At 45.0% G+C, this 20,883-nt stretch overlaps 1 pseudogene; it reads right to left on the minus strand.

The window, feature by feature from the left end:
* The window catches only part of LOC120058054, a 45,719-nt pseudogene that overhangs the window by 12,057 nt on the left and 12,779 nt on the right, over positions 1-20,883 (minus strand).

Raw genomic sequence — 20,883 nt, forward strand, 5'->3', positions numbered from 1 at the left:
CTCGTTTTACTGTGGATATACACTGCTCAAAAAAATAAAGGGAACACTTAAACAACACAATGTAACTCCAAGTCAATCACACTTCTGTGAAATCAAACTGTCCACTTAGGAAGCAACACTGATTGACAATAAATTTCACATGCTGTTGTGCAAATAGAATAGACAAAAGGTGGAATTTATAGGCAATTAGCAAGACACCCCCAATAAAGGAGTGGTTCTGCAGGTGGTGACCACAGACCACTTCTCAGTTCCTATGCTTCCTGGCTGATGTTTTGGTCACTTTTGAATGCTGGCGGTGCTTTCACTCTAGTGGTAGCATGAGACGGAGTCTACAACCCACACAAATGGCTCAAGTAGTGCAGCTCATCCAGGATGGCACATCAATGCGAGCTGTGGCAAGAAGGTTTGCTGTGTCTGTCAGCGTAGTGTCCAGAGCATGGAGGCGCTACCAGGATACAGGCCAGTACATCAGGAGACGTGGAGGAGGCCGTAGGAGGGCAACAACCCAGCAGCAGGACCGCTACCTCCGCCTTTGTGCAAGGAGGGGCACTGCCAGAGCCCTGCAAAATGACCTCCAGCAGGCCACAAATGTGCATGTGTCTGCTCATACGGTCAGAAACAGACTCAATGAGGGTGGTATGAGAGCCCGACATCCACAGGTGGGGTTTGTGCTTACAGCCCAACACCGTGCAGGAAGTTTGGCATTTGCCAGAGAACACCAAGATTGGCAAATTTGCCACTGGCGCCCTGTGCTCTTCACAGATGAAAGCAGGTTCACACTGAGCACATGTGACAGACGTGACAGTCTGGAGACGCCGTGGAGAACGTTCTGCTGCCTGCAACATCCTCCAGCATGACCGGTTTGGCGGTGGGTCAGTCATGGTGTGGGGTGGCATTTCTTTGGGGGGCCGCACAGCCCTACATGGGCTCGCCAGAGGTAGCCTGACTGCCATTAGGTACCGAGATGAGATCTTCAGACCCCTTGTGAGACCATATGCTGGTGCGGTTGGCCCTGGGTTCCTCCTAATGCAAGACAATGCTAGACCTCATGTGGCTGGAGTGTGTCAGCAGTTCATGCAAGAGGAAGGCATTGATGCTATGGACTGGCCCGCCCGTTCCCCAGAGCTGAATCCAATTGAGCACATCTGGGACATGTCTCGCTCCATCCACCAACGCCACGTTGCACCAGACTGTCCAGGAGTTGGCGGATGCTTTAGTCCAGGTCTAGGAGGAGATTCCTCAGGAGACCATCCGCCACCTCATCAGGAGCATGCCCAGGCGTTGTAGGGAGGTCATACAGGCACGTGGAGGCCACACACACTACTGAGCCTCATTTTGACTTGTTTTAAGGACATTACATCAAAGTTGGATCAGCCTGTAGTGCGGTTTTCCACTTTAATTTTGAGTGTGACTCCAAATCCAGACCTCCATGGGTTGATAAATTTGATTTCCATTGATAATTTTTGTGTGATTTTGTTGTCAGCACATTCAACTATGTAAAGAAAAAAGTATTTAATAAGAATATTTCATTCATTCAGATCTAGGATGTGTTATTTTAGTGTTCCCTTTATTTTTTTGAGCAGTGTAGATACATTTGTACCCGTTTCCTCCAGCATCTTCACAAGGTCCTTTGCTGCTGTTCTGGGATTGATTTGCACTTTTCGCCGCAAAGTAAGTTAATCTCTAGGAGACAGAATGCGTCTACTTCCTGAGCGGTATGACAGCTGCGTGGTCCCATTGTGTTTATACTTGCGTACTATTGTTTGTACAGATGAACGTGGTACCTTCAGGCATTTGGAAATTGCTCCCAAGGATGAACCAGACTTGTGGAGGTCCACCATTTTTTTTCTGAGGTCTTGGCTGATTTCTTTTGATTTTCCTATGATATCAAGCAAAGAGGCACTGAGTTTGAAGGTAGTCCTTGAAATACATCCACAGGTACACCTCCAATTGACTCAGGCTAATTTGACATCATTTATCAGAAGCTTCTAAAGCCATGACATAATTTTCTGGAATTTTCCAAGCTGTTTAAAAGGCACAGTCAACTTAGTGTATGTAATCTTCTGACCCACTGGAATTGTGATACAGTGAGTTATAAGTGAAATAATCTGTCTGTAAACAATTGTTGGAAAAATGACTTGTGTCATGCACAAAGTAGATGTCCTAACCGACTTGCCAAAACTATAGTTTGTTAACGAGAAATTTGTGGAGTCATTGAAAAACGAGTTTTAATGACTTGAACCTAAGTGTATGTAAACTTCCGACTTCAACTGTATATACTGTACCATCTACTGCATCTTGCCTATGCCGCACAGCCATCGCTCATCCATATATTTATATGTACATATTTTTATTCATTCCTTTACACTTGTGTGTATAAGGTAGTTGTTGTGAAATTGTTAGATTACTTGTTAGATATTACTGCACGGTCGGAACTAGAAGCATAAGCATTTCGCTACACTCGCATTAACATCTGCTAACCAGGTGTAAGCGACCAATAACATTTGATCAGGAACTGTAAGACTAAGGTCTGAATCAAGCATCTCTGAAACGCTTGTGAAAGGACAGTAAGGTACATACTGGTATACGTCTCGTCGGTTGGCGTTCTGTGGGTAGAGGCGTATCTCAGGGTAGCCTCTGACCCCCTCTCCCTGGCAGAAGGAGTGGTGTTTCTGACAGTCCACCGTCCCCACCTTTATCATACCATTGAGCGCCTGAGGAGACATCAGCAGACAGAATACAAATTATTTCACTATAGTGGACGACAATTTAGAAAATCTTGGAAGACAAATGCATTTAGTTGGATTTGTTGATGACACCTATCCACCGTAGAATGAAATGTGATAATGCTCATACCATATATCTCTACACATCTTTGCTAGATTTAAGGCACCCGATATCCAGAGAACACATCAGTGGAAGCTCGGTTGCTGGGCCTACTGTACCTACCCGTGCCATTCGCCACTCTGGCAGCAGGGTAGATATACCAGTTCTCGCTACAGCCTACTGCACTACAGTCCACTACCTATCCGTGCCATTCTCCTCAGGCACTCAGGCAGCATGACAGGGACCATACCAGGGGGCATAGAAAGTCCACCATCCTACTGATTGCTGCCCAGTGGCCAATGCCTAGCCCCAATCTCTACTACCAAATATCTACACGTGCCACCCTTACCCACCCTACAACCCACCTGTGCCCTCCTCTACCCAGCCACACCAGGGAGCATAGACGTCTACCATCCTTCTACCTAAGTACCTACTCTCTACTCCCTCCTGCCAACAGCCTACTCTCTCCAGCCGGTCTACAACCTACTGCCTCCTACTTACCAGCTATCCAAGCTACCCTTCTCCACTCAGGCAGCAGGGCCTGGCAGGGCCCACACCATGGAGCATCTACTGTGTTTTGCTGTGCTTACTTCCTGCAGGAGTTTGGTGGGTGGAGTAGGAGAGGTGGGCGGAGCTGGGAGGGTCATCAGTGCCGATGGGGCACACCTGTGAAAGCTCAGCTGTAGCATAAAGCCACTGTTTCCTCATTCAGCAAGAGATTCCTCTCTCCATGCATACCTTTGGTTGTTTCATTGTGGCTTTGGCAGTTTACACCTAATTTACTGACCGTCATGCCGCATCTGATTATTGTTGTGTGTGTTTACTTTATCTATGTAATAAATTCATTTTGTTATTCCTTTACTCAGTGTGTGGTTTCCCATTGTTACAATCTTGAGCCAGGTTGTAACAATAGAAATCCACCATCCTACTGCCCAGGGCCTCCTGCCCTATAGAACCAGTACCTACCCGTGCCATCCTCCTCCACTCAGGCAGCAAGGCCTGACAGGGCCCACACCATGGGGCATAGAAGTCCACCATCCAGGTCTCACTGTGTTTCCTCCTCTTTACCAGCTCAGCAAAGCTGTCTTGGTCCATGGTCACCACCGTGGGGTTGACCAAGTCCTGGAAAAGTGGGGAGAATCAGGTGTCACTAAAGTAGGGCTCTATTGTATAAAGTGCCTGAAAATTCAGAACCATTGTCAATTGGGCTCCCGAGTGGCACAGCGGTCTAAGGCAAGGCATCCCAGTGCTTGAGGAGTCACTACAGACACCCTGGTTCAAATCCAGGCTGTATTACAACCGGCCGTGATTGGGAGTCCTAATGGGCGGCGCACAGTTGGCCCAGCATCGTCCGGGTTTGGCCATCATTGTAAATAAGAATTTGTTCTTAACGGACTTGCCTAGTTAAAGGTTAAATAAAAAATTCATTGAGTGGTACAGTAACCATATGCTGAGTCTTAGTTTTAAACCTCTCTGATGCTATAAGCACTGGCTCGCAAGGAGACTGCACCATACTGCAAACTAGGCTAATTGTAACTTCTCACCTGTATGAACTCCAGGATTCCATCAGCAGAGTGATGTCCCTCGTACTCATGGATGGAGGACTTGTTAAAGATGACCGTGGTCGGGTAGGCATGGATATTATACTGAAAACAGGAACATAGGACATACGTTACATTACTGTAGTAGCTACTGCTACTTTTAGTTATCCAGCATAACCAGAAACACATTTACATTTGGCTGATACACAGGGATATGATCCGACTTGCCTAGTTAAATAAAAAAGGTATTAAAAAAATAATCAGAACATCTTGAGTTTGGCTAGGGGAAAGGCCAGTTTCAAAATATGAATGGAGGATGTCAGATTAAAAATCAGGAGAAGTCACATCCCAGTGGATACTGAATTGGCATTGCTGCTACTGATTTAGATCAATGATTCAATATTACATCCATGTCAGGCAGATAGCAGATATTGCCTGGATGGGTAGTAGTCCCATCCAGGGGTAGTAGTCCCGGCCGTCTCGCACTCGTTTACTGTTCAATTATCCTAACCAGGTTCCGCTGCAGTGGGTTCCCACAGTCCTTCACATTAATAGGGGCGGTGTTTATGAGCGTTGGGCAAGTAACCGAAAGGTCTCTGGTTGGATACACTGAGTCAACTAGGTGAAAAATCTGTCGATGTGCCCTCGAGTAAGGCACTTAACCCTAATTGTTCCTGTAAGTCACTCTGGATAAGAGCATCTGCTAAATGACTAAAATGTAAAAACACTGACTGCCATCTGTACGTTATCACTTAGAGGCTGAAGGGCTGCAGCGGAGAGACAGGACTAAGGATTAATGTCAGTAACCAGGATCGAAAATATATATATTTTTAAATCACTAGATAGGACATGATACAGACCCTGCAGTGTCTCACCACACACACACACACACGACAGGGCTGGAGTCATGGCCCTAGCACAGCTATACGCCACACAGCTAGAGAGGAATGATAGCCCTACGCCTTACTACGACACAGCCAGAGGAATGATAGCCCTACGCCTTACTACGACACAGCCAGAGGAATGATAGCCCTACGCCTTACTACGACACAGCCAGAGGAATGATAGCCCTACGCCTTACTACGACACAGCCAGAGGAATGATAGCCCTACGCCTTACTACGACACAGCCAGAGGAATGATAGCCCTACTACGCCTGTATGCCATACAGCCCAGTGGAAATCAGTAAGACAAAGGCTTTGCCGATATGTGTAAGTCATACTAAGTTCCTTGAATGAAACAAATATTATTTAGTTCAATCATAAAATAAAATGTCACATGTGCTGAATACAACAAGTGTAGACTTCACTGTGAAATGATTACTTATGAGCCCTTTCCCAACAATGCAGTTAAAAAGTAACTAGATAAAAGAAAATAGTAATAATAATAAGGCCATATACAAGGAGTACCGTTACCGGGTGAATGTATTGGGGTACGAGGTTGTTGGGGTGATTGAGTCGGGTAATATGTAGGTGTAGGTAGGGGGTGAAAGGCATACAGTCTGGGTTGCTGCTTAATTAACGGTAGAAGCTGTTCAGGAGCCTTTTGGTACCCAACTTGGCGCTCCTGTATCACTTGCCGTGCGGTAGCAGAGAGAACAGACTGACTTGGGTGGCTGGAGTCTGACAATTTTTAGGGCCTTCCTCTGACACCGCCTGGTAGAGAGGTCCTGGATGGCAGGGAGCTCGGCCCCAGTGATGTACTGGGTTGATCGCACTACTCTCTCCAGTGCCTTGCTTGTGGCTGTAGAACGTTTTAAAGGGGGGGGGGGGTTGTCATGCCCTCTTCATGACTGTTAGTGTGTTTGGACCATGACAGGTCCTTAGTGATGTGGATGCCGAGGAACTTGGAAGTTCTCGACCGTCTCCACTACAGCCCCGTTGATGTGAATGGAGGCGTGCTGGGCCCTCCGTTTCCTGTAGTCCACGATCAGCTGCTTTGTCTTGTTGAGGGTGAGGTTGTTGTCCTGAAATGACACTGCCAGGTCTCTGACCTCCTCCCTGTAGGCTGCATCATCGTCTGTGATCAAGCCTACCACAATCAGCAAACTTTATGTGTTGGAGTCGGGCCACAGACGTAGGTGAACAGGGAGTACAGAAGGGGGCTAAGCACGCACCCCTGCGGGGCCCCTGTGTTGAGGGTCAGCGTGGTAGATGTGTTACCTACCCAAACCACCGGAGGGCAGCCCGTCATTAAGGTCAGTATCCAATTGCCGAGGGATGTGTTTAATCCCAGGGTTCTTAGTGATGAGCTTGGCGTTGAACGCTGATCCGTAGTCAATGAACAGCATTCTCAGGGCGGTATGCAAGGGTGTCTGGAATAATGGTGTGTGTTGATGGGAAACATGAGCAGCCTTTCAAAGCATTTCATGGCTACAAATGTGAGTGATACAGGGCAATACTCCTTTAGACAGGTTACCTTCGTGTTCTTGGGCACAGGGACTATGGTGGTTTGCTTGGAACATGTGGGTATTACAGACTGGGTCAGGGAGACGTTGAAAATGTGAGTGAAGACACTTGCTAGTTGGTCAGCGCATGCTCCGAGTACGTTTCTTGTTAATCCGTCTGGCCCTGCGGCCTTGTGAATGTTAGCCCTTTTTAAAACAGTTTTACTCACATCGGCTACAGAGTGTGTGATCCCACAGTCGTCTGGAACAGCTGGTGCTCTCATGCATGGTTGTGTTGCTTGCCTTGAAGCATAGAAGGTATTTAGCTCGTCGGGTAGGCTTGCGTCACTAGGCAGCACGTGGTTGGGTTTGCCCCTCTGACGAGCGTCAGAGGCAGTGTGGTAGGATTCGAGCTTAGTCCTGCATTGTCACTTTGCCCATTTGATGGTTCGTTGGAAGACGCAGTGGGATTTTTTATAAGCGTCCCTCCACTCTTCTGGGAAGGCTTTCCACTAGATGTTGGAACACTGCTGAGGGGACTGGCTTCCATTCAGTAACAAGAGCATTAGTGAGGTCGGGCACTGACGTTGGGTGTTTAGGCCTGGCTCGCAGTCATCATTCCAATTCATCCCAAAGGTGTTCGATGGGGTTGAGATCAAGGCTCTGTGTATGCTAGTCAAGTTCTTCCACACCGATCTCAACAAACCATTTCTGTATGGACCTCGCTTTGTGCACGGGGTCATGCTGAAGCAGGAAAGGGCCTTCCCCAAACTGTTGCCACAAAGGGGCCTAGCCATGAAAAACATCCCTAGACCATTATTCCTCCACTATGCAGTCGGGCAGGTAGCATTCTCCTGGCATCTGCCAAACCCAGATTCATCCGTCAGACTGCCAGATGGTGAAGCGTGATTCCTCACTCCAGAGAACATGTTTCCACTGCTCCAAAGTCCAATAGCTTTACACCGCTCCAGCCGACGCTTGGCATTGCGTGTGGTGATCTTCGGCTTGTGTGCGACTACTCGGCCATGGAAACCCATTTCATGAAGCTCCTGACAAACAGTTATTGTGCTGACGTTGCTTCCAGAGGCAGTTTGGAACTCAGTAGTGAGTGTTGCAACCGAGGACAGATGATTTTTAAGCGCTACATCACTCGGCAGTCCTGTTTTGTGAGCTTGTGTTGCCTACCACGTCGCAGCTGAGTCGTTGTTGCTCCTAGACATTGCCACTTCACAATAACAGCACTTACAGTTGACCGGGGCAGCTCTAGGAAGGCAGAAATTTGACAAACTGACTTGTTGGAAAGGTGTGCATCCTATGACGGTGCCACGTTGAAAGTCACTGAGCTCTTCAGTATGGCCATTTTACTGCCAATGTTTGTCTATGGAGATTGCATAAAAATGGGGACCCAGCCATGCAACGCATGTGGCTGAAATAACCGAATCCACTAATTTGAAAGGGTGTCCATATACTTTTGTATACATAGTGTATTCCAATCTGTGCTAGCAAAACAGTCCAGTAGCTTAGCGTCTGCTTTAAATCGGACCACTTACGTATTGAGCGCATCACTGGAACTTTGTGTTTGAGTTTTTGCTTGTAAACGGGAATTATGGTCAGATTTTCCAAATGGAGGGCAAGGGAGAGTTTTGTATGAGTGTGTGGAGTAACTGTGATCTCGAGTTAGCCTCTAGTTCCACAGGAGACATGCTGGTAGAAATGAGGTAAAACAGATGAGTTTCCCTGCATTAAAATGCCTAGCCACTAGGAGCGCTGCATCTGGATGAGCATTTTCTTGTTTGCTTATGGCCTTATACAGCTCGTTGAGCGCAGTCTTAGTGCCGGCATCGGTTTGTGGTGGTAAATAGACGGCTATGAATAATATAGATAAGCTGTAGACCACACCATCTACCAAGAGTTTATCATGAGGTATTCTACCTCATGCGAGCAATACCGCGAGACTACTTTAATATTAGACAACATTATTGACAAATAGACACACCCACCACCTCATCTTAACAAACGTACAGTACCAGTCAAAAGTTGACACCTACTGGTGTTTATTTTTACTATTGTCTACATTGTAGACAACAAAACTATGAAATAACACACATGGAATCATGTAGTAACCCCAAAAAGTGTTAAAACAAATAAAAATATATTTGAGATTCTTCATAGTAGCCACCCTTTGCCTTGACAGCTTTGCACACTTGGCATTCTCTAAACCAGCTTCATGAGGTAGTCCACTGGAATACATTTCAATTAACAGGTGTGCCTTGTTAAAAGTTATTTTGTGGAATTTCTTTCCTTAATGGGTTTGAGCCAATCAGTTGTGTAGTGATAAGGTTGGTGTGGTATACAGAAGATGGCCCTATTTGGTAAAAGACCTTGCCATAATATGGACTTGAACAACTCAAATATGTAAAAGAGAAACGACAGTCCATCATTACTTTAACACATGAAGGTCAGTCAATACGGAACATTTCAAGAACTTTGTAAGTTCTTCAAGTGCAGTCGTAAAAATCATCAAGCCCTATGATGAAACTGGCTCTTATGAGGACCGCCACATGAAAGGAAGACCCAGAGTTAACTTTTGCTGCAGAGGATAAGTGCATTAGAGTTAACTGCACCTCAAATTGCAGCCCAAATAAATGCTTCAGAGTTCAAGTAACAGACATCAACGTCAAGTGTTCAGAGGAGACTGCGTGAATCAGGCCTTCATGTTCAAATTGCTGCAAAGAAAACACTATTAAAAGGACACCAAATAGAAGAAAATACTTATTTGGGCCAAGAAACACGAGCAATGGACATTAGACCGGTGGAAATCTGTCCTTTGGTTTGACGAGTCCAAATTGGAGATTTTTGGTTCCATCCGCCGTCTTTGTGAGACGCAGAGTAGGTGAACAGATGATCTCTGCATGTGTGGTTCCCACTATGAAGCATGGAGGAGGTGTGATGGTGCTTTATTTAGAATTCAAGGCACACTTAACCAGCATGGCTACCACAGCATTCTGCAGCAATACGCCATCCCATCTGGTTTGCGCTTAGTTGGACTATCATTTGTTTTTCAACAGGACAATTATCCACACACCTCCAGGCCGTGTAAGGGACATTTGACCAAGAAGGAGAGTGACTGAGTGCTGCATCAGATTACCTGGCCTCCACAATCACCCAACCTCAACCCAATTGAGATAGTTTGGATTAGTTGGACCACAGAGTGAAGGAAAAGCACGCAACAAGTGCTCGTCATGTGTGGGAACTCCTTCAAGACTGTTGGAAAAGCATTCCAGGTGAAGCTGGTTGAGAGAATGCCAAGAGTGTGCAAAGCTGTCATCAATGCAAAAGGTGGCTACTTTGAAGAATCTCATATAATTTTGATTTGTTACACACTTTTTTGGATACTACATGATTCCATATGTTTTATTTCATAATTTTATGAATTTATGAATTTTATTTTAGTAAAACTAAAGAAAAACCCTTGAATGAGTACATGTCCAGACTTTGACTGGTACTGTAGCTGCTCTGTCCGGCCAATGCACGGAGAAGCCAACCAACTCTATATTACTGAATCTATATTATTGAATCCTTGAATCCAAGATGGTGTAGCAGTTGGATGTCTTGTCCCGTGTAAATAATAGTTTCTCGTTTTTTTTCGTATATATATTTTAATCTCACTTTCCATCTACGGACTGAATATACTCTCCTTCAACCTGCCTCGCCCAATGTGGTACAGATCTGCTATTTTTATACTTTAGAACCGGAACCCCCATCAGAGCTAGCCAGCTAACTATCTACTAGCTAGTAGTCAGTTAGACCGCTAGCAGTGGCTTCACCGTTAACTCGGATGCCAGCCTCAGCTCGGTCAATACCTGCCAGTCTACACAGTGCGATATCAAGCCAGAGCATATCGGACTGCTTTTTCTCTACCACATCTCCGGATTCCTACCGCAAGCTCTGGACCATTACACCGGATCATCGCAGCTAGCTAGCTGCAATCCGAATGGCTACTCCTGGCTAACGCATCTGTCCCGAAGCAAGCACCAGTTAGCCTCGAGCTAGGCCCATCTCCCAGCTAGCCAAAGAGGTCCACCAGCTAATTCTTGAGCTACAATACCTCTTTTGCCAATTGGCATGGACCCTTTATTGCCGACACGGAGCCCCACCAATCCACCGACGTAGTCGTCCAAGGAGGTTTCAACAGGCTTTTCCGTTGCGACGTTGCCGAAGCGCCATCTGCTGGTCACTGCCCGCTAGCTTTCTGAATCGCCGTGTCTCCAGCTCACCTAGCGTAGTAGCGACTACTGACCGGCCCCCTGGCTCACCTACTGCTGCTCATTGGACCCTATGATCACTCGGCTACTCATGCCTCTCCCTAACGTCAATATGCCTTGTCTACTGCTGTTTAAGTAAGTTATTGTTTTATTTCACTATAGAGCCCCCAGCCCCGCCCTAAATGCCTTCGATAGCTCTTTCGTCGCACCCTCCATGCATGCGGAGACCTCACCTGGCTTAACTGGTGCCTCCAGAGACACAACCGCTCTCATCGTCACTCAATCCCTAGGTTTACCTCCACTGTACTCACACCCTACCATACCCTTGTCTGTACATTATGCCCTGAATCTATTCTACCACGCCCAGAGATCTGCTCCTTTTATTCTCTGTCCCCAATGCACTAGACGACCAGTTCTTATAACCTTTAGCCGTACCCTTATCCTACTCCCCCGGTGATGTAGAGGTTAACCCAGGCCCTGTTGCCCCCAGCACCACACCTATTCCCAAGGTGCTCTCATTTGTTGACTTCTATAACCGTAAAAGCCTTGGTTTCATGCATGTTAGATACAGACGTATATATTTTTTAAAACCTGCATATTTAGTTAAAAGAAATTCATGTTAGCAGGCAATATTAACTAGGGCAATTGTGTCACTTCTCGCGTTATGGGTATATGCAACAGTTTGGGCCGCCTGGCTCGTTGCGAACTAAATTTGCCATTATTATGACATAACATTGAAGGTTGTGCAATGTAACAGCAATATTTAGACTTAGGGTTGCCGCCCATTCAATAAAATATGGAACGGTTCCGTATTTCCCGGAAAGAATAAACGATTTGTTTTCGAAATTATAGAAATACGAGCTGTTGGTCATTAATATGGTCAAATCTGGAAACTGTGTTTATTATATTATAATTACGTCTGATTTGATAGAGCAGTCTGACTGAGCGGTGGTAGGAGGCAGCAGGCTCGTAAGCATTCACTCAAACTTTACTGTGTTTGCCAGCAGCTCTTAGCAATGCTTGCTTCACAGCGCTGTTTATGACTTCAAGCCTATCAACTCCTGAGATTAGGCTGGCAATACTAAAGTGCCTATTAGAACATCCAACAGTCAAAGGTATATGAAATACAAATGGTATAGAGAGAAAAAGTCGACGCGTCATAATTCCTATAATAAACTACAACCTAAAACTTCTTAACTGGGAATATTGAACCACCAGCTTTCATATGTTCTCATGTTCTGAGCAAGGAACTTAAAAATTAGCTTTTTTTACATGGCACATATTGCACTTTAACTTTCTTATACAACACTGTTTTTGCATTATTTAAACCAAATTCAGCATGTTTCATTATTTATTTGAGACTAAACAGATTGTATTATATTAAGTTAAAATAAGTGTTAATTGTTCATTCAGTATTGTTGTAATTGTCATTATTACACACACACACACACACAGCAAAAAAAGAAATGGCCCTTTTTCAGCACCCTCGCAAAGATGATCTGTGACATTATTTGGAATTTGACGCATTTTCATTGTAAAGGGTTTAAACATTGTTTCCCATGCTTATTCAATGAACCATGAACAATTAATGAACATGCACCTGTGGAACGGTCGTTAAGACACTAACAACTTACAGACAGTAGGCAATTAAGGTCACTGTTATGAAAACTTAGGACACTAAAGAGGCATTTCTACTGACTCAGAAAAACACCAAAAGATAGATGCCCATGGTCCCTGCTCATCTGCGTGAACGTGCCTTAGGCATGCTGCAAGGAGGCATGAGGACTGCAGATGTGGCCAGGGCAATAAATCACAATGTCCGTACTGTGAGAAGCCTAAGACAGCGCTACAGGGAGACAGGACGGACAGCTGATCGTCCTCGCAGTGGCATACCACGTGTAATACCTGCACAGGATCGGTACATCCGAACATCACACCTGCTGGACAGGTACAGGATGCAAACAACTGCCCGAGTTACACCAGGAACGCACAATCCCTCCATCAGTGCTCAGACAGTCCGCAATAGGCTGAGAGAGGCTGGACTGAGGGCTTGTAGGACTGTTGTAAGGCAGGTCCTCACCAGACATCACCAGCAACCACGTCGCCTATGGGCACAAACCCACCGTCGCTGGACCAGACAGGACTGGCAAAAAGTGCTCTTCACTGACGAGTCGCGGTTTTGTCTCACCAGGGGTGATGGTCGGATTCGCGTTTATCATCAAAGGAATGAGCGTTATACAGAGGCCTATACTCTGGAGCGGGATCGATTTGGAGGTGGAGAGTCCATCATGGTCTGGGGCAGTGTGTCACAGCATCATCGGACTGAGCTTGTTGTCATTGCAGGCAATCTCAATGCTGTGCGTTACAGGGCAGACATCCTCCTCCCTCATGTGCTACCCTTCCTGCAGGCTCATCCTGACATGACAATGCCACCAGCCATACTGCTCGTTCTGTGCGTGAATTCCTGCAAGACCGGAATGTCAGTATTCTGCCATGGCCAGCGAAGAACCCGGATCTCAATCCCATTGAGCACATCTGGGACCTGTTGGATCGGAGGGTGGAAGGCTAGGGCCATTCCCCCCAGAAATGTCTGGGAACTTGCAGGTGCCTTGGTGGAAGAGCGGGGTAACATCTCACAGCAAGAACTGGCAAATCTGGTGCAGTCCATGAGGAGATGATGCACTGCAGTACTTCATGCAGCTGCTGGCCACACCAGATACTGACTGTTAATTTAGATTTGACCCCCCTTTGTTCAGGGACACATTATTCCATTTCTGTTAGTCACATGTCTGTGGAACTTGTTCAGTTTATGTCTCAGTTGTTGAATCTTGTTATGTTCATACAAATATATACACATGTTAAGTTTGCTGAAAATAAACGCAGTTGACATTGAGGACGTTTCTTTTTTTGCTGAGATATAAAAGCCGATTAATCGGTATTGGCTTTTTTTGGTACTCCAATAAATCGGTATCACCGTTGAAAAATCTTAAATCGGTCGACCTCTAATTTGAACGATCCTCCAACTCGGAATTCCAATTCAGGAACTCAGGCCTCTTTCTAGAACTCCGACCAAAAGATCACTGACGTCATGATTTGACCTCAAATGTTTCTGGGTTCCCAGTGGTTTTAAAAGCACCATAAACTCATGGTAGGCTACCCTTCGCCAGCTCATATCTGTGTGAAGCTGGATTCAGTACCCTCATCTGCATTAAAACCAAATATTGATCCAGGTTGGATGTGACAGCAGAGGTGCACACTGTCGACCAAGCCCCCTGACTTTGAGAAGCTCCGACGCAACATGCACACCCATCTCATTAGTGGTGGTGAGATAAGAGCGATTACGTCAGACTAATTTGCAATGGACTGTCATAGCCCCACATTAAAAACATTACGTTTTTCTAAGTAACGTAAACTCGTACATCGCCTTGGTCCGTACAATTGCCCTTATTTTAGCGCCCCAAAACTTAATACTTCCAGATCAACTGTAATGTCAATACCATTGTAAAGCACAATTTCTCCCCTTTCCAACAGAATAAATTACATGACCTAAACGCAGCCCGTTTCTGCATAATTCAAGCAGGCAATGAGCCCCTTCGGGTCTTTTTAAAAATGGCGGGTGGGGAAGCGAAACTAATGCGTTATAGTGAGAAGGACAGATGTCGTGTGGGAAAATAGCTTTTTTTCACTCGATCTGTCCAACTTATCACCTTATCGCCTCTAAAATGTAAATAAAACACTATAAAGAGTTTATATAATGTGTCATTACATACCTATTTGAAGGTTTGTGTCGAATTTGAATCGCGTTTTTAGGGCGGTGCTAAAGTGATCTTAGAAGTAAACAGCGGCTTTGAGAATGATGATCGCATGCAATGATGACGAAAAAAATGACTAGGTATCCCCCCCTTACCCCGTCACTGTCCATTTCTTGTTTTTAAACAATGAGAGAAGTGCTACACCTGGTGGAGAGAGATTGTAAGACAGAAATAGTTGCTTTATGCGTGCTGTACGTTACGACATGACACGTCAAGATGTAAACGAGGGTCAGTTTTTTCAACTTTTCTCCAATACTATAGAGCCATTACCATGTCGATCAACGCTTGAATAGAAACCTAGTTCCCACCCCCGATTTTGAAGTCAACACAGTCGCTACAGTCCCATTAGTTTTCTTTGTAGCCTCATTTGAATGTCGTGGTTATGCACATTTGTACGGAATGGGGTGAGTTCATGTTAGTAGGAATGCTCAGGAGTAGGCAAAGTTGAAAAGTAACCTTTACGAGACTTGTGGCAGGGTCTACAGGCAATCACGGACTACAAAAAGAAAACCAGCCACGTCACAGACATCGTCTTGCTCCAGACAAATTAAAAACCTTCTTTGACCGCTTTGAGGATAATACAGTGCCACCCACGCGGCCCGCTAACAAGGACAGCGCCGCCTCCTCCTTCTCCGTGGCCGACGTGAGTAAGACATTTAAACGTGTTAACCCCGAGACGGCATCCCTAGCCGCGTCCTCAGAGAATGCGCAGACCAGCTGGCTGGTGTGTTTACGGACATATTCAATCTCTCCCTATCCCAGTCTGCTGTCCCCACATGCTTCAAGATGGCCACCATTGTTCCTGTACCCAAGAATGCAAAGAACTGAACGAAATGACTACTGCCCCATAGCACTTACTTCTGTCATCATGAAGTGCTTTGAGAGACAAGTCAAGGATCATATCACCGTCACCTTACCTGCCACCCTAGACCCACTTCAGTTTGCATACTGAACAGGTCCACAGACGATGCAATCGCCATCACACTGCCCTATCCCATCTGGACAAGAGGAATACCTATGTAAAAACGCTGTTCATTGACTACAACTCAGCATTCAACACCATAGTACCCTCAAGCTCATCATTAAGCTGGAGGCCCTGGGTCTCAACCTAGCCCTGTGCAATTGGGTCCTGGACTTTGATGGGCCACCCCCAGGTGTTGAAACAACATCTCCACTTTCTGACCCTCAACACTGGCGCCCCACAAAGGTGCGTGCTCAGCCCCCTCCTGTATTCCCTGTTCACCCATGACTGCGTGGCCATGCACGTGTCAAACTCAATCATCAAGTTTGCAGACAACAGTAGTTGGCTTGATTATCAACAACGACGAGACAGCCTACAGGGAGTAGGTGAGGGCACTCTGTGTATGTGGTGTCAGGAAAACAACATCACTCAACGGCAACAAAACAAAGGAGATGATTGAGGACTTCAGGAAACAGCAGAGGGACCACCCCCCATCCACATCGACGGTACAGCAGTGGAGAAGGTAGAAAGTTAAGTTCCTCGGCGTACACATCACTGACAAACTGTGTGGGTGGACCATTTCAGATAGATAGTGTGCTGAAGTCGCAACAGCGCCTCTTTAACCTCAGGAGGCTGAAGAAATTTGGCTTGTCACCGAAAACCCTGACAAACCTTTACAGATGCACAATTGAGAGCATCCTGTTGGGCTGTATCGCCGCCTGGTACGGCAACTGCACCGCCCTCAACCGCAAGGCTCTCCAGAGGGTGGTGCGGTCTGCACAACGCATCACCGGGGGCAAACTACCTGCCCTCCAAGACACCTACACCACCCGATGTCACAGGAAGGCCAAAAAGATCATCAAGAACAACCACCCGAGCAACAGCCTGTTCACCCCGCTATCATCCAGAAGGTGAGGTCAGTACAGGTGCATCAAAGCTGGGACCGAGAGACTGAAAAACAGCTTCTATCTCAAGGCCATCAGACTGTTAAACAGCTATCACTAACACAGAGAGCCTGCTGCCTACATAAGACTCAAATCACTGGCCACTTTAATAAATGGATCACTAGTCACTTTAACCAATGCCACTTTAATAATGTTAACAAATCTTACATTACTCATCTCATATGTATATACTGTACCTTATATCATATATTGCACCTTGCCTATGCTGCTCGGCCATCGCTCATCCATATATTTATATGTACATATTCTTATTCCATCCCTTTAGATGTGTGTATTAGGTAGTGTTTAGATATTACTGCACTGTCGGAACTAGAAGCACAAGCATTTTGCTACACTCGCATTAACATCTGCTAACCATGTGTATGTGACCAATAAATTTGATTTGATACATCTAGGCCTATATCGTGAAATATACAGAAGAATACCACATCTCTTGGTTTTGGGTTCACGTTTGGTATGTTCTCCAGACACTCATCATGCTGCAAAGGCCCTCGTGCACAGTACAGTCCAGTGTTCCAAACTTCATCTGACCAAACAGCTGGATCGAGGCTTTCCTCAGCTCAGGGAGGAGAGCACGACAGGGCGGACACCACTACAAGGAAACAGTGTTAGTAATGGACCAAACCCAATGTATCTGCCAAATCAACTGGCTCTAGTCCAATTTACACAATGTCTGTTTACTTTCAGGGATTAATGTTAGTCACCAACAGATTATTATTTTAGTATAGCCACACCTATCTTTTCAAACATGTAGTTAACTGTGAACATTGATAAGCAAGTATTGTATTAGTCACTAACATTAGGCTGATACTTACAGGAGCAAAGAAGTCAACCATCCAGGGCTCCTTTCCATCACTGGGGAAGTTCTCTGGTCTGAGAGTGGTGACATGGGCGCTGACACTCTCCTTAGCAAATGCTACAATGTTATACAGCACATCCTTTCCTGGAAGAGCAGAAACAGTGTTTCAAGTTTATTTGCCATTTATAATGAATACATTGGAAATATTACTCAGCAAGCACTTGATAAAAACCACAATAAATAAAATGTACATAGGTGTATACTGTACAACGGGTGAAAAGGTATGCCAAGTGAATTAAAAAAATACAAACTTCATGTATTTGAATAAAACATGGACTTACCATGGTGTATCTCAAAGTCATGAATCCCAAGGCCTTTAAAGACCGCGATACAGGACTTTTGAATGTAGAGGGAGCCACACAGTTCTGACTCAGTAAGGCAGTCCACCTTTCCCACCTGAGAAAAAGCACAAAGACTGAAACAGTGACGTGAATCAATAGTGAAACGATAGAGCGATATTCAGTGTAGATTCCAAGCTACACCTTACATGTATGTGGGCCCCCTTCAGAAGAGCCTTAAGCTTCTTATACTCATGAGACGCCATGGTCTTCTGTCCAAAGGAAAAACTGACCAGCCACCGATGGGACAGTTTACTCTGGAGACACATGTAGAACACAATAGAATAACTATTCTTCCTAAATATTTCAGCTTCACCACTACAGGCATGTTCCCAACTGAAATCATGTCAGAGAATAGATTATTTCATATCAAATATCGGCAACTAATTAGTATGTAGGCTTATTATTACAAAAAAAGAACAGGGCACCACTCAAATATCTGAGCCAGCCTACAAATGTGACAACTGTGGCCGAGTCTGCCACTCACAGATTGGACTTCACAGCCACAGCACTAAGACCTAACAACCCCCCCCCACCCCCCCATGACAATTTCTACTGTACATTAGATTTATTATTACTGCACCTTAAAAGGTGTCCTTAGTAAGAGCCACCAGGTCAGGCAGACGCTGCATCACCTCTCCATAGATCTCTCTGGTGTCCAAACTCTGCAGAAACTGTTGTGATGAAACCAATGTTTGTTATAAAACTGTGCTTTCACAACAGTTACGATTCAATCATAGCATCTGGATAGAATATTTTCATAAATTATCTTAGCGATGGTGAGGATTCTTCATAAACCTATAAACTTCATAAAAGGATTCTACAGCTCACTTACAAATACATTTCATAGTGTACCTAGTTTTGTTTGCGCACAGTAAAAACAAAAACATGGGCCTCTCTTACCAGCATGCTGCCCTTGCTCTTCAATGAACTGCCGGGGGGGAAGAAGGCTGTTGTGCTGGTGGTCACCTCAAAGCTGTCACACAACTCAGGTTGTGTAGAGCACTCCATCTAGCCCACATTCACTAAACCCTCCTGATCAGGACACAAGAGAAGAGACATAAGTCAAAATAACAAAGTATGTTCATGGGAAGGTAAACATACGGCATGGGTTCAATGAGGACTTACCAACATTCCTGCTAATTTTTGCCTCGTCTGTGACTCTAGACAGTCTATGAACAGATAGCAAACAGACAGTATTTTAACTATATAGGAAAGCAGTCATACCAAGTTCATTTGTGAGATATTGGTTTCACCAATTCCGACTCTTTATTTGTAAACATGACAAAGCATTTCAACATAACCCTTAGAGGGATTAAAGAGGCCATTTATCTACTTCAGAGTCAAATTAACTCATGGATACAATTTGTCTCTGCATCCAGTTTGAAGAAAGTTAGAGGCAGTTTTGCGAGCCAATGATAACTAGCTTTAGTGCAATGACTGGAAGTCTACAGGAACAGCTATGCTAGCTGTTCCCATACACTTCCAGTGATTGCACTAACACGAGTTAGCAATTGCGCTACTGCTAGTTAGCAACTTCCTTCAAACGGCACGTAGAGATATAAAATTTGTATCGAGTTAATCTGACTCTGGGGAAGTAGATAAAGCGCTTCATTGCCAAAATCCCAAAGTTTCCCTTTAACAGCCTGTGGCTTACCTCCTGAGTCAGAACAGAAGATGATCAGCCATCCAACTCCCGATGAAAGCGCTGCCTCAATCTCAGTGAAGACATTGCCTTGCCACAGCTCTGTAACTCTGCTCTTCACAAACTGCATGCCAAACTTATTCAAACTCTCCTTGGACCCATCTCCAAAGTATTTCTCTGGATTCTATTAGAAGACAGAAAGTGGTCAGTTTTAGAGTGTTGTTCCTAACACCATGATCGGTGATATGTAGCCTGGTTAAACCAGTGATGACAACGAGGGAAGTAGAAGTTGACAAACCAGAGTTCCCCAGAGTTCACTGCTGCATCTATGATAGTAACTATACAGTCAATACCACAGCAACAAAACATACCACAATAAGGGAAGTTGGCTCTGAAGGTTTGGAATAGTGTGACACACTTACCGAAGTCTCCCCTATCTAAAGTGACAATCTCTAGGTCGTCATCGTAGATACCTGCAGGGGAAAAAAAGACCGTAACATGAGAAGCTACACCTTTTCCCGATGGAAATGACTGAAAATGTTGCATGTTGTTAGCTGTAGCCTTTTCTTCATAAGTCTTGTCAATGTTTACATTCTTAGACTACTTTAAACACCATTTACCAAATTCATTTCTATAGTAGTTCCAGCTCTCATATTGTCCACCTCCCTGCTGCTCGTCCTGCAGACCCTTCTCGCCATACTTGTCATACTTCTTTCTCAGATCGTCATCCTTCAGAACTTCATATGCCCGGGTTACTTTCAGGAACTTGTCATGGGCAGTTTCATCATGCTGGAAAGGAGAACATAAATCACATTCTGGACTTTGTGGAAAAATCACTAGCCTGGTCCGAGATGCGTTTGTGCTGTTTTGGTGTGACAATGATCATAGGAGTTGGAAAGACAGCACAAACATATGGGACCAGGCTAGGAAATCACCAGTATTTTATGATAAACAGTGCGGTCGGAAAGTATTCAGACCCCTTGACTTTTTCCACAGTTAGGTTACAGCCTTATTCTAAAATTGTTTTTCCCCCCCTTAATCTACACACAATACTCCATAATGACAAAGTAAAAAAATATATATATATTTTTTTAAAGTTTGCTAATTAATTTATATATAGAAATATCACATTTACTTATGTATTCAGACCCTTTACTCAATACTGTTGAAGCTCCTTTTGCAGCGATTACAGCCTTCAGTCTTCTTGGGTATGATGCTACAAGCTTGGTAACCCTGTATTTGGGGAGTTTCTCCCATTCTTCTCTGCAGAGTCTCCAAAAGAACAA

This window comes from Salvelinus namaycush, chromosome 13 (genome assembly GCF_016432855.1).
Source record: "Salvelinus namaycush isolate Seneca chromosome 13, SaNama_1.0, whole genome shotgun sequence".
Classification (NCBI taxonomy): Eukaryota; Metazoa; Chordata; class Actinopteri; order Salmoniformes; family Salmonidae; genus Salvelinus; species Salvelinus namaycush.